A 20,588-nucleotide genomic window follows, 5' to 3' on the forward strand; every position below is an offset into this window, starting at 1 on the left:
TTTGGGAATGATGTTGTGGAACCTAAACAATTAGAAGGTTGGACTTAGAGCTTTTAGAGTCTTGGTTTGTCCATACATACAGCTTGACTTTCTGCTAAGACACACACTTCCACTCCTCACCAGCAACCAAGAATCGACATGTGCATAATTTCCAGGAAATGCCTTTCAAACTCACTGCCATTAGGTAGCTCTCCAAACTTCACTTAGAGGAACAATGTTTTAGAAGGATTCCAAAAATAGGAATAAGTGCAGTCCTTTTTCTCTAGATTGGCATTTTCTGAAATGTTTCCTGGAATAGTCTTTTCATAATATATTAATAGATGCCACTAGGATAAAGGATTTTATTTGAAAATTGTTGGATTAGATCAAATTAAGCAAAGCAGGTGGAGAAGGTAATAATATGCTGTGTTTACCGAACAGCTTTGACCACAGAACACCTAGGAACATTTCATAGGTCCCTTGGAACACAGTTTGGGAAGTACTACTCTGGAGGATCTGGAGTAAGAAAAACCAGCAGAGAAGCAGAGTTAGCCTTTCCAGTATTCCAGTTTAGAACAGCACCATACGCTCTGCAGACAGAGGCTCTAATAACCCTATGACACCGTTGCCAGGACTTTTGAATGAATGAGTAGAAAAAAAATATTATTTAGTGTGCTATGTGTTGTTTTGCTTATGTAGATCCTTGGGAGAAATAACACTCTGATTGCAGAGTTAGGAATAATTGAGCCTTTTTTGAAGAGTTGGTTTTCCTTTATCTTGGAACCCCCATGAACTGTGCAACTGCGTAGGTTCCCGTCATCACCGTGGCTGCTGGAAGCCTAGAGCCAGCTTGCTGGCCCATCTGTTATAAATAAGTGGTTAAGGGATGGGCAGACTTCATTCCCATCTCCACTGTGCATACCCACATTGTTTATTTTTCCTTCTCTTCTACCAATAATTTTAAAAATCCTCCCCCCTCCCTGATATCTTTTAAAGGTACCCTAAATCCTTTTGGTCCTTTAAGGTACCTTAAATCCTTTGGTGTAGGGATTATGTAAGTGATACACAACATTACCTGTTACCAGTCTTAGCTACTTAATTAATAAATTGGCATTGGCTTGTCTGAGATTATTGTCATTTGGGGTTGATCAACAAGGTTGATAAACAGCAGTTGATGTATAGCCACAGCTGTGGCAGCAGTTTCTTAGTTTCAGAACATACCATGTTTTTTGTCCAGAGACTCTCTAATCACTGAAACATGAAAACAATTTACTAAGCCATGTTTTTTTCCCCAACTATGGCAACATCATAAAGCATTTTTGTTCATATGTGTTTTGTCCTCAGTAGATTCCTAGTAGAATATGAAAATAATTTGCAGAAGATATCCTAGAAAGTTACAGCTAAAAGGGACCTTAAAGATCATCTAGTCTAGACATAGCAAATAGGTTTCGATTGTCCTGCTATCTATAGTTTGTTAGGTGGCTGCCTGGAGGCTTGTATTGAAGATTCTGGGCCATGAAGGCATCAAAGGCTAAATCAATTAGTGATGTCTGCCATGAGCATGGCATGAAGGCGAGGAAGTGTGCACGCTGCACATTTTCTATCCCTACTTTCTCCCTTTTGACCAATGAAGTTACCTGAGACAGAGGTGGCACTAGAAATCACATGTCTATTCTAAGTCCAGGACTCTTTGTAACCCCATCTTGCTGAAGTAATTGTTTTTCTTCCAACTATAAAAGTTAGTAAACTAGAGCACCAAGACAATATGCTTCTCCTAGATTTGCCACTGAGTTCACTGTAAAGTGAACTACAAAACCTAGAATCACTCCCCCTCTTCACTATTTTTCCCAACTTCTGATATAGTTAAGGAATGAGGCCTGTTCTATACTGGGAGCTACCCAAATTTTTTCTTGTCTATACTTAGCCATATTATCATGATTTCGTTTTTTTAAATTAAGACCGTTTTGGTAAGACATCCTCTCCAGAAAGTTCATTTTCCCTGGGTCCTTCTTTGGTTAAGGATGTTGCTAGCTATAGCCAAACCAACAGGTCTAAGATGCCTAAGTTATATTCTCTTTTCTTTTTTCTTCTTCTTCTTCTTTTTTTTTTTTTTTTTTTTTTTTAGAAACAGGGTCTCCCTGCATTGCCCAGGTTGAAGTGGTGCAGTGGTGCAATCATGGCTTACTGCAGCCTCAACCTCCCCGGGCTCAGGTGATCCTCCCACCTCAGCCTCTCAAATAGTTGGGATTACAGGCACATGCCACCCCACCTGGCTAATTTTTGGTTTTTTTAGTAGAGACAGGGTTTCACCATGTTGCCCAGCCTGGTCTCAAACTCTGGGCTCAAGCAATCCACCCATCTCGGCCTCCACAAGTGTTGAGATTGCAGGCATGAGCCATCATGCCCAGCCTTATATTCTGTTTCCTTAAAAAAAAAAAAAAAAAAAAAAAAAGAAGAAGGGAGGAACATTTTAGAAAAATCAAGTTAGGCAACTTTGCTGTCTCAGTATGCAATGCTGAGAAGTGTCACTTTAACAGATTTAATCCTTTCAAATAATAATTCAAATGAAATTGAGATGAACAGTTTGGCTCTTAAGGACTGTTTCTCTTGAGACAATTGGATTCTTTTTTCTAAGCAATTAATTTGCTAATAAAAAAAAAAAAGTAATGGTGCTGCCCTGTTCCTTATTTGCTTTATTTCATGAGAAATCAGGTTGGCAATCTTTTTCGCATATTTACCCATGGAACATTCCATTCCATCTCCTTCAGTGCTAGAGATGTGGGTTTCAAGCCTACCCTGCCCAGGGATAGGACAGAGCAGGTGCAATTAATAAACCATCTTTTCAAGCCTTCCTTCCAGTGGTTTGTAGACTGCTTTCTCCTGACATGAGTCAAGCTATTTAATGTGATGGAATTCATCTTGTAAGGCTCTCTCCATTCAGGCTAAGTGATTGAATTCGCAATTCCTCTGATTTAGTGCCTCGTTTGTCACTTTCTTGAGGAGAGGTTTTTGGACCCATTTAGCTGGGAGAATGGCTGGAGTAGGAAGTCGGGGAGAATCTGCCCCTAAGCCACCATTTCTTTCCACTTCAAACATGATTCATAATCAGTCTGGAAGAAGCAGGAAGATAGAGGATGACCAACTGCTCTAAGAAGCAGGCTGCTGTGAAGTCGATTACGTTCGCAGGAGAGCCTCTGAGATGTCTTCGAGGCCAGGATACAGACCCTCTAGAAGCCAGCCATTTTAGCCACTTGGGGCTCCACAACACAGTGCCTTTGAAAGTAACCAGCACTGACTCGGTGGCGTGCACTGGGCCTCAAAGCACATTCCCATCTCTTATCATTCAGTAGCCCAGTGCCAATTAGAGTAGACGTACTAGACAGTTTCACTCTTGCAACCCTGAAACAGTGGAGTTTCAGGGCTGAAAGCCAGTCTGACTTCATCCTGACCTTCAGCTATGCAGATGTGCCCTGTGCTGTAGCGTGGCTGCCTGCTGAATGGGAATGGGGTAGGTGTGCTTCTCCCAGCATCATTGACATTCCAGGAGGCTGCTTCCTGCTGGTCCTCCCCCTCACCAGGTACCACGTTTCCTATTAGTTCTCCAGGAAGGAAGGCAGGTCAAAAGGGTGGATGAAGTAGGTCAGGAAGAGGGCAGTCTCTAATAGGAGGGGACACCGACTTATTTACTGGTAGGAATTTTCTCCTGTGGAAAAAGAGTTCCGAATTCAGCCTCAGGATACGAGCCCCACCTCTGAAGGTGCGTAGGCCATGAGGGCTGCAGCTGCAGGTCTTCTGCTTGTCAACCTTTTGCTCTTGAGCCAAACACACCAGACTTCCTGCAGAATTGCTTGGGTGTGCAGGGAGAGTCAGGTTATTTTTTAATTGAAAAAGACATTTTTTCTTGAGAAAGTGGGAACACTACAAACCTTCAAGGCAAATGGAAGAACAAATAGATGTTCCAGTGTCTAGGCCTAGAACAGGAAGTTTTACTTTGTGTTTAACAGATCGACAGGATTTGCTGACGAACTTTAAAGGAGCCCAGGAGTCCACTATAGTGTATTTAAAGTTTTGTTTGTGTGCTTGTGCATTTGCCTCAGAAGAAAGTTCTTCGCTTTCATCAGATTTTCAAATAGAATCTGTAACCAAAAAAATAGTTGAGGCTGGGTGTGGTGGCCCATACCTGTAATCCCAGCACTTTGGGAGGCCAAGACAGGAGGATCGCTTGAGGCCAGGAGTTTGAAGCTAGCCTGGACAACCCAGTGAGACCCCTTTGCTTCAAAAAAATTTTAAAAATAAGGCTGGGCACGGTGGCTCACGCTTGTAATCCCAGCAATGAGGCGGGCAGATCACCTGAGGTCAGGAGTTCGAGACCAGCCTGACCAACATGGTGAAACCCCGTCTCTACTAAAAATACAAAACAGCCCAGCATGGTGGCTCATGCCTGGTATCCCAGCTACTCCAGAGGCTGAGGCAGGAGAATCACTTGAACCCAGGAGGCGGAGGCTGCAGTGAGCCGAGATTGCACCATTGCACTCCAGCCTGGACAAGAAGAGCAAAACTCTGTCTCAAAAAATAATCAAATCAAATCAAATAATTAGCTGGGTGTGATGGCATTTGCCTATAGGCCCGGCTGCTCAGGAGGCTGAGGTAGGAGGATCGCTTGAGCCAGTGAGTTCCAGGCTATGATTGCACCACTGCATTCCAACCTGAGCAACCTCCAACATGTTTCAAAGAAAAAAAAAAAATGTTGAGATTCATTGGGCTCTTAAACAGAGACTAACTATGCACAAGTCACTTTGGAAATGTATGCTGTTTGTTACCCACCACAGTACTTTCACTCACCTGACCCCCTTCTCCCCACCCAACCTTAGCCTTAACAAGGGACAGACCTGGTTCCTAGTAAGCCATGTTTCCATTCACCAAGGTTTGGGGAGCCTTCCAGGAGTATAAAAGAGACTCTGCTGTCACTTTTATTTCATCTTAATTATGGCATTTTTTAAATATGGTGTGGTTGACTTATTTCTAAATTCCTTTACATTTTATATTGTTCACACAGTAAAAAAATGTCTATTTTACCATTCCCCATTCTAATTTTTCATCATTTAGTCAAAGGTGGGGCCAAAATTGAGCTTTGGCCTATGTATAGTAAGGTTTTGTTTCATTTTGGTTTGTTTTCTTTCAACCAGAAGAATAAAATCACAATTTTAGAGCTTGTCTTACTCAACCCACTTTTTTTTTTTTAACCAGAAATGTTAAGTCATTTTTTCAAGGTCAAACATCTAGTTGGTAGTAGAGGTAATGAGTTGTTTTATTCTTTGCTCTTATCGAAGAAAGGAAATTATAGAATTAATGGAATTTTATGAAGTTGGGGGTTTTCTTTATCGTTATCATTAAAAGAAGGCAGTGTGGTTTTATGAAAGCCTCACACAAGCTGTCTTCTCAGCCCTTTTCAGACCCACACTCTTTCCTCCATCCAACTCCTCTCCCTTCTCGCGGGCCCCAACCCTTCCTTCCACATCAAGCTGAGTATACAAAGCATCCCATATTTCAGGCTGAGGCCTACAGAGTCCCACTGGACCCTCAGGCAGCCTGCATTCTCCGACTTGAATGGCTGCACGTAGAGAGTATGTATATTTGTTCAGAGCTCTTGCTTTAAGTTACCCCTTCCCACCATGTTGCCCAAAGAAATAGGAAGGTCAAGGGAAAAGGAAAGGAAAAATACCACAGGTATTTTCCCCTCTGGGGAAGCTTGGGACTCACCACTTCACAGAATTCAAGGTACAGAATCATCTTTTCATTTAGCAGAAAGCTGCAGAGTGTGGGCAGAATGCTGAGTTTTGTTAATGAATTGCTGTTCATTTCCCTCTTCATCGTTCTTAGTAGCTTTAGAAAATGTGTCTGCTTTTGACTTGAGCCTTCGACAAGGCCAGAGATGTTTCTACAGAGAGCCCTTTTCTTGTGAATAAGAACTCCTTTCACTTTTGTTCATATTGTCCCACCATGTTGCTGCCTTTAAAAATGTGTTGTATATATAACCTAGATTATGTCCCTATAAAGTGAGTTTGTAACGACTCCCTCATGAGCTTAGCAAAAGTATGTCTAGACAATTTTTTTTGGCTTTTCCTCCCAAACTTCTTTGGGTTAAAAATAGGGAAGGATTTGTTTTAATACAGTGTAGTACTGTATCTTTAACCTTTTGTCCAAACGCATATTGCCTGTTTAAGTTTTATTTAGAGAAAGTGTGTAACTTATAAACCAGCTCACTCAGACCTTGGGGCCGCCCCTGGCTGGTCTTCCTGCTGCCCGTGGATTAGCCAAGTCTCCAGAAGTGTTTTACAGGAAGCTTAGGCAGAGGGAAGCACTTAATTATTATCCAAATTTTTCACTTTAGTTAAGTCTTACGGTAAGATATCCCAGAGATTATATTTTTAGCAACCACTTTAAAGAGACTGGGGAGATTAATTTAAAATTGATAATCGCATGGCAGCACCACAGCCTAACAAGCTCAAGGTCTGCCTTGTGGAGCTGGCTGCTCTCTGGGGACCCCAGTTCAATTCTCTTTGCTGCCAGTAGAAATCAGAAATCACAACCGCAGTGATTAGCAGTGAATTCCCTGATCTCCCTGCCCCAGGCAGAGAGAGAGGGGCCTGTTTTCTAAGTAGCCGGTCGTTAACTCTTTCATGGGAGGGGCGGAGGCAGAGGAAGTGATTCATGGGTGTGAGGTGGGGCCTAGTAATCTACACCTTTACAGAAACTGCCCAGGTACTGCTGAGAGTCATCAGCTTTAGGAGCCTCTGTTGTGGGGGGAGTAGTGGAGAGTGAGTGAAGAAAGAGCCTTTTGGGCCCATCCAAGGCTGCCCTCCAGGCACCATGACCGCTGAAACCCGCACTGCACAGCTCAGGCCTCTGCCGAGCCACTCTGTCCATCTGGGCGAGCCTTTCTTTGTGGAAGAAAGCAAAGAAGCCTGCCTTCTGCCCCTCTTCCAGCTTTCTTCTTTTAAAAATGGCCTCTGGCTACCAAGTGGACGATTATGGATAGCTCTGTAGAGCAGCGGTAAGCAGTGTTAATTAGCTGCAGGATATCAGAAACAAAAATGAAAATATTTTCCCTGCGGGCCAAACAAAATTAATTTTAAAAATTAATGTAAACCACTAATGCTGCAAGTGCCCCCATTAAATTCCGGGACTGTGACATGTACAATGCTATATTTTTGCCATTGAATTTGCTATCTAAGAGGTGTTCATTGTTTGTTACGGTGTGAAAAGCTGTTTTCCTCCAGATAAGCTTGTTCATTAGGAAACTGGATCTCTGCCACCACCCTGTTTCTTCGCACTGAAGTAATGCCCTGTAGCATAAATGTAGACAGCCGCTCTGCATTTAATATCAGAAATGTAAATCAAAAGCGTCCAGTCTGGTTTTAAATGGCTTCAGTCTTTCCCAGGGTGAAATCTGGGGAAAAAAATTCTTCTCTGTGCAGCTTCTGACACCACTGCTTTAGCAGACAGGCCCTGAAAGCAGGCTGATAATTATTAAACAAAGTATCTTGTTTCCCACTGAGGTCTCCGGATCGCTCTGTCATTAGACTGGATTTATTTCTAGGGTTTCATTCACGCTGTGACAGCTTGGGATTTATAAGTTCTGTGTTTTAATTTCAGGCAGAAATGAAACTGGTCAAATGCAATTTGGGAGGGGGAACAACCCTTGATAAAAGGTCTGTGCATCCTAATGCCTAAATACAGAGCCGGAATAAAGAAGGCATCTTGGGTGGCGGGCTGCGACTTCAGCCACAGCCACCAGCGAACTTGAGCCAGCCCTGGGGGCAGTACAGAGACAGGCCCAGAACGCCATGCTTAGTGCAGCCCCAGAGCACCCCTTCACACCACAGGCCCCTGTTCCAGGGAGGCGAGTGCTGGCCTTGCTCTGAAGAAGGAAGGGGGCGGCAAACAGGAGGAATCCCTCGTCCTGCCAGCCAGGAAGGGCGTGTGCTGGGGCAGTGACTGAAAACTTCAGTGTTTCTCTGGCTCTGTCTTCGTTCCAGAAGCTCTGGTACACAGGTGGAAGCCTGGCCTCACCCAGCCAGGAACACATAGGTTCTCCTTGCGCCTCTGCACCCTGCTTTTCAAGGCGTTGAGTAAGCTCAGTGTCTGATTTCTTTTTTTCAAAGGGAAACCAAAATTACTAACTCCTCTGATATCCTTTTTGGCTCCTATTTACTTATTTAGCAAGGATCTAATTCAGCACTATTTCTAATCTGAGGGGTGCGTTGGTAACCAGTTGGGAGCTGAGAGAAAACCTGATTGGCAGTAAGCTCATTTCCATAGAAACAGGCCAATTAAGATGCTGTGTGAAAAAGGAGTGGAGAGCCTTGACCAGTCAACTTTTGGGGGTCGTGCAGGGGGCAAACTGTCCCTGCCCTGCTGTGGAAACAGCTGGACTGACACACAGAAAGGAGGCTCTAGTCCTCTGGGGGGCGCTGTGGCTTTCTGCGGGGCCGCTGGTGTTCTCTTGTGCTCAGAGCACTTTACAACACAGGCCTGAAACACACCAGGAGGGTCTCAAGAGCTACACTCCCCCTTCTCTTCCAGAATCCCCATTTGACTAACCAAGAAACTGAGGTTCTCATTAATGACTTTTCTGCCAAAAGAGGCACAAACCAATGGACTCATTCCAAGAGGCCCATCAGATGTTGTGATGTGAGAGGCTTCTAGTCAGTCATACGGATCGCATATATTAACACAGGAACTCATCTGCCGTCACCACGGTGACCATAGGTCCTGGTTTGCCTCAAACAGCCCCAGTTTATGCCTGCTGTAGTTGTTAACAGTGGATATATTCACTCTTAAAAGTATCCGAGTTTGAATTCTGTGGGATATGATCACCCTCGCTATTACCCACAATCTAGCCAGTTTGTTCAAGGCAAATAACCCCTAATGGACCCAGTGAATTAGAATCTCTTGTTTAAAAGTTGTGGACAGCTACATGTGGGACAAAAGCAATGAAATAAAGTTTTATTTATTTAGGAGACAGTGTCTTGCTCTGTCACCCAGACTGGAGTGCAGTGGTGCGATCTCAGCTCACTGCAGCCTCTACCTCCCGGGTTCAAGCTATTCTCCTGCCTCAGCCCCAAGTAGCTGGGATTACAAGCATGTGCCACCATAAATAAAAAAATAGCTGGCTGATTTTTGTATTTTTAGTACAGACGGAGTTTCACCTTGTTGGCCAGGCTGGTCTCGAACTTCTGACCTCAAGTGATCCTCCCGCCTCAGCCTCCCCAAGTGCTGGGATTACAGGCGTGAGCCACTGCGCCCAGCCAAAATAAAGTTTTAAAACACTCGAAACAATGCTACATGGTGTTTGTATCCTATGTACAAATATAGCAAAAGTATAAATACCATACTGTGCATGATAAATATCAAATTGGTGAGTGTGTGCCCTGCAGGGAGATATCTGAAATATATATTTCTCAAGCTATATGGTGGCTTTACAGGTTTTCCTTACATGTATTCTCATGTTATCCTATACTTTTCCTGTAGTCCAAAAATATTTCATAATTTAAAAACAAGCAAGCAGGCCTTCAGGATAATTCTGATTAGGCCAATGGAGAATGGTTTCATTACAGTAGGGGAGTGTATTTGTTTGGGTGCATGTAAGGAAGGGAAGGATTCTATTTAGGGTTAAACATCTCAAGAACTGCTCCAGGAAATGATGTGATTGGGGGCATGACTGAAACTTTGCATTGTACTCTGGGATAGAACTGGTAGACAGGCACTCCAGAAAGCACGGGATGCCTGCCCTTTGCACTGATGTTTCTCAAGTTCTCAACACTAAGGCTTGCATCCTGAACTCTGGTGTGGGAAAGCTAGCTGCATATTTGCATTCTGGGTGGATTTGCCTCCGGAGAGGCTGCTGTTCAGTCCCATTCAGTTTGCAGGTTCACACTTACTGTTCCTGTCCTTGAAGTCAGCACTTGTCCACAGATTTTCCTAATTTCTCTATTTTACTCTTCCTCCAACAATTAAAACTTTGTCTTCACTACTTGCAGGAAACAGAGGAAGGAGGCACACAGTGTGATACACAGTCTTAGGTTGATGTCTGTTTTCAAACATATTTTTGGAATCTCCATTTGAGTAGTTTAAGTCTAATTCCAGTCATACCAACTGGCTTATAAAAGCCACCAGGAATGGGTAAAATTGCCTCAGAATGGGAAGGGAACAGCATTCCATATGGCAAGGGGTTTTTCTTTTTTCCTTTTTGAGACAGAATCTTGCTCTGTTACCAGGCTGGAATGCAGTGATGCCATCACGGCTCACTGCAGCATCAACCCCCTGGGCTCAAACAACCCTCCCACCTCTGCCTCCCGAGGAGCTGGAACAACAGGCACACACCACCATGCCCAGCTGATTTTTTAACTTTTTGTAGAGATAGGGTCTCACTATGCTGCCAGGCTGTTCCTGATTTCTTGGGCTCAGGAGATTCTCCCATCCCAGCCTCCCGGAGTATTGGAATGACAGGCATGAGCCACCACGCCTGCCCAGGAAGGGATTTTTCAAGAGGAAATGAGACAGAAAGAGTTCGGACTGAGTACACATCTTTCTCTACCCTTAATGATGTTTGTTAGCACTGCATCACCTGGCCTAGATGGTCCTTGGCAACTAGGTGATGGATCTGAGTATTTCACACTGCAGTACCTGTATACAGGTAATCTGTACACAGCAAGTGATTCCCATAAGCTCCTTGACAATAACAGCAATAATAACCTTTACTCAGCATATGCTGCATCCCAGGCACTTCAGTGCAACACTTTATATGACTTTCTGTCTTCCATTCTCACAGTCACCCTTTGAGGTGGGTATTAGGATGAACCATATAAAACTGCCATTTTTGTAGGTCAAAAACAGTCAAATATTGGTAATTGTATGTGGTCAAATCTAATAATCTTTTTGTAATAAAAAACAGTCAAATATTAGCAGTCCTGTATGGTTCAATCTGATCATCTTATTGTATTTGTTTTGCAAATAGAGAAATTCAGACATTGAAACTTGCTCAAAGTCCACCCATCTAGCAGGTGCCAGAACTGGAATTTGAACAAGGCAGTCCCCTCCACACCCTCACACTGAACTGCCGCACTGTGCTGTCTCCTTGAGTGGAAGGAAAAGGCATATTTTTGTGGCCTAGGTGTTCAAATAGGTTCTTCAACAACATCTCGGCCAACTTTGAGATCAAAGATGGTTGATCAGATGAATCAAATGTTTCCTGGAGTCTTGGGTTACACTCGTAATGCTCTGTTTAAAAGGAATGATAAGTAGTGAGCACACCAGAAATCTGGAAGATGGAAAATCTCTCTTTAGGATCTCTGCTCCTCTCTCGAGCAAAGAAAGAAATCGGTGTGGTGCCAGCAGAGGTGTTCTCAGCAGGACCTGGCCCATTAAATGAAAGACTTCCATGCTGAGCCAATCAAGAGAGACCTGGACAAAAATCAGACTCTTTCCTGCCCTGGAAACCCATGCCTTGAATCTGTAATTCATCTGTTAAATCAAGTGTGCAGCCGGTGGTTTAGCACAGAGGGGGATGACGGGGAAGGGAAGAGAGAGGGGCAGGAGCTGCAGCACTTGAATTTCCAGCATCAGAGTCCAGTTAAGGAAAAGAAACAGGGCTGTGATAGCTTCTTGGACCTTATGTTTCCAGCAAAGAGAAAGCAGCAGGAAAGATTTTTGCAAACAGATGAGCTGGTGGAAGGTATTAGAACAATGGCGGAAGAGGCAGGGACCCCAGGGGCTGAACAAAACACAGTTCCGCTGTTGCCTTTCAACAAGACTGAATAAAGTTTAGGATTTTTTTTTATGGGACTTGTAGCCGTTTTTAAACTTTCATTTTTCATAATGTCACAGATAATCTTTTTATCTATTATCCACTGGCTCTTTTCTGAGAGGCATTTGCATCAAATAGTGCTGCACAGATCATGACTGTCTCTAGTGGGGAAAGCAGCTTGAAATGAAAGGTTATTCACTCCCTCTGCTTTCGCTGGCTTTGTTCTTGATTCTCACACATTTTTTTACATCTGAATTCGGGTATTTCTGGAGTTTTTCTTTAGAAACCCTTCCATTCTGAGATCTAAGCATATTCAGACTCCGATCTATATATCAGGGGTTACAAAGCTTATGCCTACTGAAAGTGAAGCATGTACTTTGAAACACGTTGGATGCCCCATGGTTTCCAAAATCCCTTCAGAGCATTTCCTACAGAGGCAGCAACCATAAAAAGCGGCCACTCACACAGTGGGGGCCCTTTCCCTAGCACTGGCCTCCCGGTGGCAGTGGAGCAGTGGCCTTCCAAGCGTGCACTGCGAGACATGAGTGGGGCAATCTGCTGCTTCCAACTGCAGGAAGAACGGGTCTGCAGAATGAATTCTCTTTCTCCACTCCTCCCATGTGGGGAACGAATGAGAGCCCTCCCGGCGGGGAGAAGCGGGGCTGCAGGAGAGCATGGTGGAAAACCCAGGAGCCGCCTGAGCTAACAGGGAATCAAAAATGACCTTTTTGTGTGCAAAACCCCCTGGGGGAAAAAAAAAAAAAAAAAAAAAACTAGAAAGTCGTGGGGATATGGCCAGGTGTGGTGGCTCACACCTATAATCCTAGCATTTTGGGAGGCTGATGTGGGCAGATCACTTGAGGTCAGGAGTATACACATACATATACACACACACACACACAAATGCAAAAACAAGCTCCTGGCCACTGTTCTCTGAGGTCACTACTAACCTGGGTGCACTTGTCTGAGACCAAGTTCTGGGCACAGCTGGAACACCTAAGTCATTGTGGCCACTCAGGCCTCACCTCTGCAGACCACTCTCCCTCCTCCTGGCGGGGGAAGAAAGGTTTCCGGGCTTTGTGAGAGGGAATAGCAGGAGTGTCTGAGTGGGGAACAGCCGAGGAGAAAGCCGGAGCGGATGATGCTGGCCAACATGGCAAAACCCCATCTCTACTAAATATACAAAAATTAGCTGGACGTGGTGGCACATACCTGTAATCCCAGCTACTTGGAAGGCTGAGGCAGGAGAATAGCTTGAACCTGGGAGGCAGAGGTTGCAATGAGCTGAGATCACGCCACTGCACTCTAGCCTGGGCAATAGAATGAGACTCTGTCTCAAAAAAAAAAAAAAAAAAAAAAAAGACAAGAAATAAAGACAAAGAAAGTCGTGGGGATATGACTGATAGTTTCTGTTCAGCTTCTATTATCATTTCTTAACTCATCACCCCAAGCTCCAGGGGGACTCTGGGGGAAGGCTGAGACCAGGTTTGTTCTCAGGCCTGCCTGACAAAGCTCCTCAGGAAAGCATCATCCGCTCCGGCTTTCTCCTCGGCTGTTCCCCACTCAGACACTCCTGCCATGCCCTCACAAAGCCCAGAAACCTTTCTTCCCCCGCCAGGAGGAGGGAGAGTGGTCTGCAGAGGTGAGGCCTGAGTGGCCACAATGACTTAGGTGTTCCAGCTGTGCCCAGAACTTGGTCTCAGACAAGTGCACCCAGGTTAGTAGTGACCTCAGAGAACAGTGGCCAGAAGCTTATTTTCACATTTGTGTGTGTGTGTGTATGTATGTGTGTATATATATGTATATGTGTGTGTGTGTGTGTATATATATATACATACAATAAGGAGGCACTGGCCCCCAAAGAAGTACTGACAACCACCTCTGGTTAGAGGGCAGTTCTTTGCAGCTTTTGATGACAACCTGCGAGGAGAGAATATTGCTCTCAATTGTTCAAGAAACTGAAAGCTTAGAGAGGTTGAAGCGATTTGCCAAGTTCACGGGCTGGTGACGGAGTGGGCCTCAGAACTCAGATCTTTCTGACTCAAACTGCCTTGTTCTTACCATCCCCTATCTCCCTAGAGGTTGTTAGAACTTTTGGGGACATACTGTTCCTTTATTTTAGAAACTCTTTGGATATAGGGTAGTGGTTGAAGCAGCTCTGAGGATCTGTTTTGAAGAGAAGGGTAGCATTGTTAGACTAGTAGGGTTATTTCCGCTTCCCAAGCTTGTCCCTCCAGACCTTTGAGCCGGTCATCATAATTTTATATTTTATGACCGAAAAGAAACTTCTGTTAAATCATAAATACACTAAAAGCCCTGTATCTCCTTGAGCCTGGAAATCTCCCAGCGATGTGGCAGGAATGTAGAAACAGTCTGAGTTGTCAACAAAACATAACAGATTTCCCAGTTGTAACAAACAGACGTGTAGTTGTGAATGGAAAACTCTCCCAATAAGCAAAATAAGGGCCTTTTTCCGTGTTGTTTTCCTCGTTTACTGTAGCTGTTCTTTCAGAGTGCCGTCAGTTTCAAATGTTTCATTGTATCGATATTTGTACACTTCTAGTAAGCAGAGTGCCCACTACATTATTTTTATTCAACTTTCTCCAGGGTTAAAGGAACTTGTAGTTCAGGTGTCATCTTTCAGATTTACAATTTTACCTAGATTGACAACATGGGGTGGCAAAGCGCTTGGAACTAAGACAGAAAAGTTGGTTCCAGTCCTGGCCTGCCTCTAACTGTGTGTGACTTGAGTAAGACTCAGGAAGAGAGGCTGCTGATACCCACCGCACCTGCCCCCACCCCAGATTGGTTCCAAGGCAAATGTGAAAGATTAGGTGCTCCTGAATGTGCCGTCAGATGTGGTGTGACACAGCCCATTTGTGTGTGCCTGTTTCAAAGCTTTTGGTTCATAGGCCATACTGCCCGCTTTGCTGGAGGAAAGTTCCAAGACCCACAGCAGGCTACTCCTTGACAGGAAGCTTTTGTTCCTAGCAACGGGTTTACCAACTGTTTGTTTGTTTGTTTTGAGACAAGGTCTCACTCTGTCCCCCAGGCTGGAGTGCAGTGGTGCGATCTCAGCTCACTGCAACCTCTACCTCCCAGGTTCAAGCGATTCTCCTGCCTTGGCCTCCCAGGTAGCTGGGATTACAGGCGCTGGCCACCACGCCTGGCTAATTTATATATTTTTAGTAGAGATGGGGTTTCACCATATTGGCTAGGCTGGTCTCAAACTCCTGACCTCAAGTGATTCTCCTGCCTCATCCTCCCAAAGTGCTGGGGTTACAGGCATGAGCCACCCCACCCACCCCCACTCTCTTCTTAATATGCTTCATGCATTTGTTTATGCTCCCCCCACCTGCAACATACTTTGTAGTCTATGCATGTGTCAGGGCTATTTGCTGGTCTCTTTTCTCTCACCCTGATCTGGCTGTGAGCAGATAATCCCCCATTCCTCAGTTTGGCTGGTACTGCAGTTGGCACAGCTCTCCAAACTCTGCAGCCACCAGACATGTAGAAACAAACCTCTAGGCTTCCCAGGAGGCTCACAGATTGCCTCATGGCTCAGCCCTCAATAGAGATGATCATCTATAAAAATAATAACAAACAATGTTGCTGGTTATAAATGAAATATACGCTCAATAGAAATGGTAGTCTATAAAATTAGAAAATTATGCTGTTATAAATGCAATATATGTCCATTGTAAAAATGTAGAAAACGTAATACATATTAAGGAAAAATATTCACATTTGCCATCGATATATATTTTACATATTTGTATGTTTTTTCAGTATGCACATCAAAGAAAGGGCAGAATCTTCTTTCTTCTCTTAACCTTTTGTCATGAGCAATGCAGTGTTAAGTTTAGGGAAGGAATTGGGTTCTGGAGCCAAACTGCCCAGGTTTGAATTCCGCTCTGTCACTTGCTAGTTGTGCAATACTGCTTTTTTATTTGGTTTCGTTTATTTTATCTTTTTTTCTTTTTTTTTTTTTTTTTTTTTTTGAGATGGAATCTTGCCCTGTTGACAGGCTGGAGTGCAGTGGCACAATCTTGGCTCACTGCAACCTCCATCTCTGGGTTCAAACAACTCTCCTGCCTCAGCCTCCCAAGTAGCTGGATTACAAGCGTGTGCCACCACGCCCAGTTAATTTTTGTATTTTTAGTAGATATGAGGTTTCACCATGTTGGCCAAGCTGGTCTCGAACTCCTGACCTCAAATGATCCACCTGCCCTGTCCTCCCAAAGTGCTGGGATTACAGGCGTGACCAGCCCTCCCACTGCCTGCCTGCCTTTTACTGAAGTTGTAGATGTCCTCTTCACCTTTTCTCTGAATCCTACCCCTACCCTACCCATGGTGACTCACAGGGTGCTTTGTATACAATAGGGGTGTCATTAATGTTTGTTGAACATAAATGAATTAAAATATGACATCCTAAAAGTGATTTCAAACTTTGGAATTTAGGTTTTGGTGTTTTTGTTTTTTCTTAGAGATGGTCTTGCTTTGTTGCCCAGGCTGCGGTGCAGTGCCACCATCTTGGCTCACTGCAGTCTCAAACGTCTGGGATCAAGTGATCCTCTCACCTCAGTCTCCTGAGTAGCTGGGACTACAGGCACAGTCCACCATGCTCAGCTACTTTTTTTCTTTTTTTTTCTTGTAGAGATGGTGTTTCACTATGTTGTCCAGGCTGGTCTTGAACTCCTAGCCTCAAGCGATTCTCCTGCTTCTGCCTCCCAAAGTGCTGGGATTACAGGCATGAACCACCATGCCTGACCTGACTTTAGACAAGTTATTTGGCATTTATAATTCCACTCTCTCATCTACAAAATAGAGATAATAATAGTACCTACCTCATGGGGCTGTTTTGAGGAATTAACACAAATAAAGCACTTGGAATAATGCTTCGTGCTGTGCAGTAAGCACTCAATAATCTAAGTTGGTAATATTCCTGTTTTTATGCCGTGTTTTAATAAATGTGAACATAACATTTTAAAATCAAGGAGCTGTGATTTCATGCTCTGCACACTGCCTCAGTGGCATAAAGACTGGGACTGAAGCTGGGGCATCACCCCCTCTTTGGTTTCCCCTCTCCTAGGCCCTTACTCACATACACCTCCGAGAGCAGGTACAACCAAGAGGACCTGCATTTCAGTGATGTCCGAGGCCAAGGGACAAGGCCAAATTCTAGTCAGGTGATGATGGAATAAGAGCATTCACTGCACGTGTGTTAATTAATGGAGATGATAAGGGGTCACCAAGCCCTATATATTTATAGTGCTTTATTTTTCATCCAAAAACACAAAGTGCTGTTTAGTCCCCACAACAATCAGGAAAGCGAGGAACTATTCTTCCCATTGAGGGGATGGGAAAGCTGAATCCCCTTGGTGGATGGGGCTGCAGGCTCAGGGACTTGCTCCCCTCAAGCTGTTGTGATCTCACCACAGTCATGACCAGTCACTTGAACAGCTCCCATCGCCCCAGAATGATTCTATAGAGAGGCAGGAGAGCCCTGGACCATGAGCAGGAGGCTTCAGTCCAGGGGCCAGCAGCGAAATCACAGCATCATAGAACATCGTAGAATATAGAACATTATTCTGCCCAGGGCAAAATAATGTGGGCTGCAGAGTCTGGCCCAGGCAGCTCTCAGTGTTGTGCCCACAAGTGTTGAGATGACAGTAGGATGGGGTCAGGCCAGTGATCTTCAAAGTTAGAAGAAGAATCCTATGCCTCAAACCTACTGATTTCCTTTCCAAACCCTCTCTAGAGGGCCTCTAACTGTGGCTGAGGGGAGGGACGACACTTTTTTGATACACGGTGCAACTTGCCCACTTTGACCCTGACCTTTGCTCTGTCCCCTTCAGGTGACCCTGGCAAGTAGCTTTTTAGAGCAGTGGTTCTCAAACTTGAGTGTGTGCAGAATCCCCTGGGGTTGTGGGGGCAGGGCTTTGAAAATACAGATTGCTGGGCCCCACCCCAAGAGTTTCTGATACAGTAGCTCAGGGTTGGGCCCAAGAATTTGTTTTTCTGACATCCAAGTTCCTGGATGCTGCTAGTGGAGAGAACCAGTGATTTGATAGCATTAGTGAGCTGGCTCAATTCTCTGCTCAGGAAAGTGACAGGATGCCTCAAATGCTGAGTGCTGCATATTCAAATTCCAAACACAAGGCAACTAGGATGGGAGCCCTTCTAGACTCTGTGTATTCAAGGACCAGGGAGAGGCTTAGCAGCTCTCAGCTCTCCTGGCACAGAGAGAGTTCTCTGAGGCTTGCTGTTCCTCTCTCCCCTACTTTGATAGTTTCCTCCATTTGTATGGGTGGAGGTTGCAAAAGCCAGAATAGACTGAGTGAGACTGGGAGATGGGGGTGAGTGAGTGTGTTCACTTTTGATGACGAGCAGATGTGACAAGAAGCACTAAAATGGAGGGGGCAATAAGAATTATTACTAGCTGAGGCCGGGCACGGTGGCTCACACCTCTAATCCCAGCACTTTGGAAGGCCGAGGCGGGTAGATCACCTGAGGTCAGGAGTTCAAGACCAGCCTGACCAACGTGGAGAAACCCTGTCTCTACTAAAAACAAAATTAGTTGGGCGTGGTGGCGCATGCCTGTAATCACAGCTACTTGGGAAGCTAAGGCAGAAGAATTGCTTGAACCTGGGAGGCGGAAGTTGCAGTGAGCCGAGATTGCACCATTGCACTCCAGCCTGGGCAACAAGAGTGAAAATGTCTTAAAAAAAAAAAAAAATTATTACTAGTTGCTTTGTGGTCAGGATGTGCCAAGCTGGCATTGCAGCATCCGCTGTTAGGGGGCTTTGTGCTATTTGCAAGGGTGTCATCCTCAGCCACTGTTTTCTACGCCGCCCCTCTAGGAATTCCTCTTCTGTGCACCTCCTTGGGCAAGGAGCGTTGAGGTGTGGTGGCTGACATTCAGGAATTACTGTGGAAGCTTGAGTTTGCAAGCCCACTCCGTTTCCTACTCACTAGCTCAGGGGCGGGGGAGTTTCTGAACTCTGTTGGCATAGTTGTGGGCTAGACAACTCTCTCTGGTTGTGGGCTAGACACCAGAGTTGCAGAGTTCTCCGTGCACTGCTGTGCATTCCTGGGAGTGCCCCTGAGGGTGGAGCTCTCTGTAAGGAAGGCAGCCCCAAAGGCAGCGCTGTTCTCTGTAGAAAAAAGACTAGGAGTGAGGACACCCGGCGCCCAGGCCTAGCCTTTCCACCCACTCACCTTCACAGTTCCTTCATCCTTTCTGCTTCAGTTCCCTCCTCTGTAACATGAAGTTGGAGTGGATACTTCATTCAGAACATCTTCCGGCTGTAAATGGCTTGAGCCCATTGTCAACTGGAAGACACAGAGAGTGTGACGTCTAAAAACCCAAACAGCAAAGAGCATTTCTTCCAAACCACCCAATCTGGAGAAGTGGGGCAGTTTCGTGGTTCCAGCACCGACACCGTCCCTTTCACACGGTTCTGAGCCGCGGGCTGCTTCAGGGCGGCCCTCCCTGCCCCTGCCTGGCCGGGATGGCAGAGCGGATCAGAAGCGGCGCGCGCTCTGCCTGCGCGCTCTGCCGCCGCAACCCGCGCCGCAGCCAATCCGCTGGTGCACTGCGGGTGACCTCCCCCGGGCCCGGGAATAAATTGTCAAGTTTCCCCACCGCGGGTGTCTTTGCTAGCCGGCGAATTGCAGTCTTCTGGGCTAATTAGGAGACAGTCATGAGGAGCGAGGCGGGCCGGGGCGCTCCGCGGGCCGGGGCGGGGCTGGGGCGGGCGGCGCGCAGCTCCTGGGCCGAGGCATCCGCGAGCCGCGGGTAGATCGCTGGCGTCTGGTCGCCGCCTAGGAGCTCCCGCGGAGCCAGCTGCCAGGACTCGTTCCAGCTCCGGTGCGGGGTCGCCGGGGCGTCCAGAGGCGGCGGGTGAAGTGCCGGCAAGTTTCCCCGGCGCCTGCCAGTGCCAGCGAACCCACCTCGGAAGCCAGACCGGGGGAGGCAGAGGTAGAGGCTGGCTGGCCCCAGTCGTGGTGCCGTGCGGCTGCCTCCCTCGGACTTCCGTCTTGAGTCTCCTGAGGCTGAGAAGCAGCCGAATCTGCCCCCTGTTGTGGACGTACACCTCAAGGCCTAAAATGCGTCCTGCCTGGAGACTTTGAACTTAGTCCTCTGGAAATGCGGAGACCGCTTCGGGTGGTTGGTTTTTCCATCCTCTTCGGCTAGGTTTGGCTTTGGGATTCTGTGGCTACCTGGATACACCTTTCCTTTGTGGGTAAGTCTCCCGCGGATCGCAGCACGAGCAACCAACTCTGGGGCACACGAGCCTTTAAAACCCCCGAGCCTGGAGACGCATGGGGCTAGAGAAGAGGACCCAACTCCTGACCACGTAAGGACTCTGATTCCACCTTTCCCGTGATGGAGAGAAATATAATTTCATGGCCGAATTTTCTTGAAGCACATTGTCTGATAGGATTGGCAATTACTAACCAGGAAAATGAGTAGCAATTAGGAGTTCAGTAATAAATGGAAGTCTATTGTCCTAATTGAGTGGAATTACTGACTGGTAATGGCAACACTGAATTCTTCAGTTTAATTAAGAGTTTATATAATTATAGTGCACTTTTTATTTCTTGGGGGAGCCATGGGGTAGGAATTAAATAACCAGTGTGATGGTTAAGAAACCCATATAATGGATAAGTAACCAATGAGTTGAAATGAATGTGGGTGCCTTGCTGAAGCAATGCAAACTTAGATGAATTTCTGATAAAGAGATGTAACAGCTTGGGCCAAGCAAGACTTTCAGCTGCTAATTCCTGTCTGATA

At 45.7% G+C, this 20,588-nt stretch overlaps 1 protein-coding gene and 1 long non-coding RNA gene across 11 annotated transcripts in view; one reads left to right on the forward strand and one right to left on the reverse strand.

The window, feature by feature from the left end:
• Window positions 1–20,588, forward strand: part of AUTS2 (activator of transcription and developmental regulator AUTS2) — a 1,204,012-nt gene that overhangs the window by 982,904 nt on the left and 200,520 nt on the right. The gene's annotated exons all lie outside the window — the stretch shown is intronic.
• Window positions 11,136–19,563, reverse strand: LOC114676687 (uncharacterized). The gene is made up of 3 exons (XR_013415872.1): window positions 19,437–19,563; window positions 19,010–19,123; window positions 11,136–11,262 (listed from the first exon to the last, which is right to left on the reverse strand). It is a non-coding gene; the product is annotated as an uncharacterized LOC114676687 (long non-coding RNA).

This window comes from Macaca mulatta, chromosome 3, assembly GCF_049350105.2.
Source record: "Macaca mulatta isolate MMU2019108-1 chromosome 3, T2T-MMU8v2.0, whole genome shotgun sequence".
In the NCBI taxonomy this organism is placed as follows: Eukaryota; Metazoa; Chordata; class Mammalia; order Primates; family Cercopithecidae; genus Macaca; species Macaca mulatta.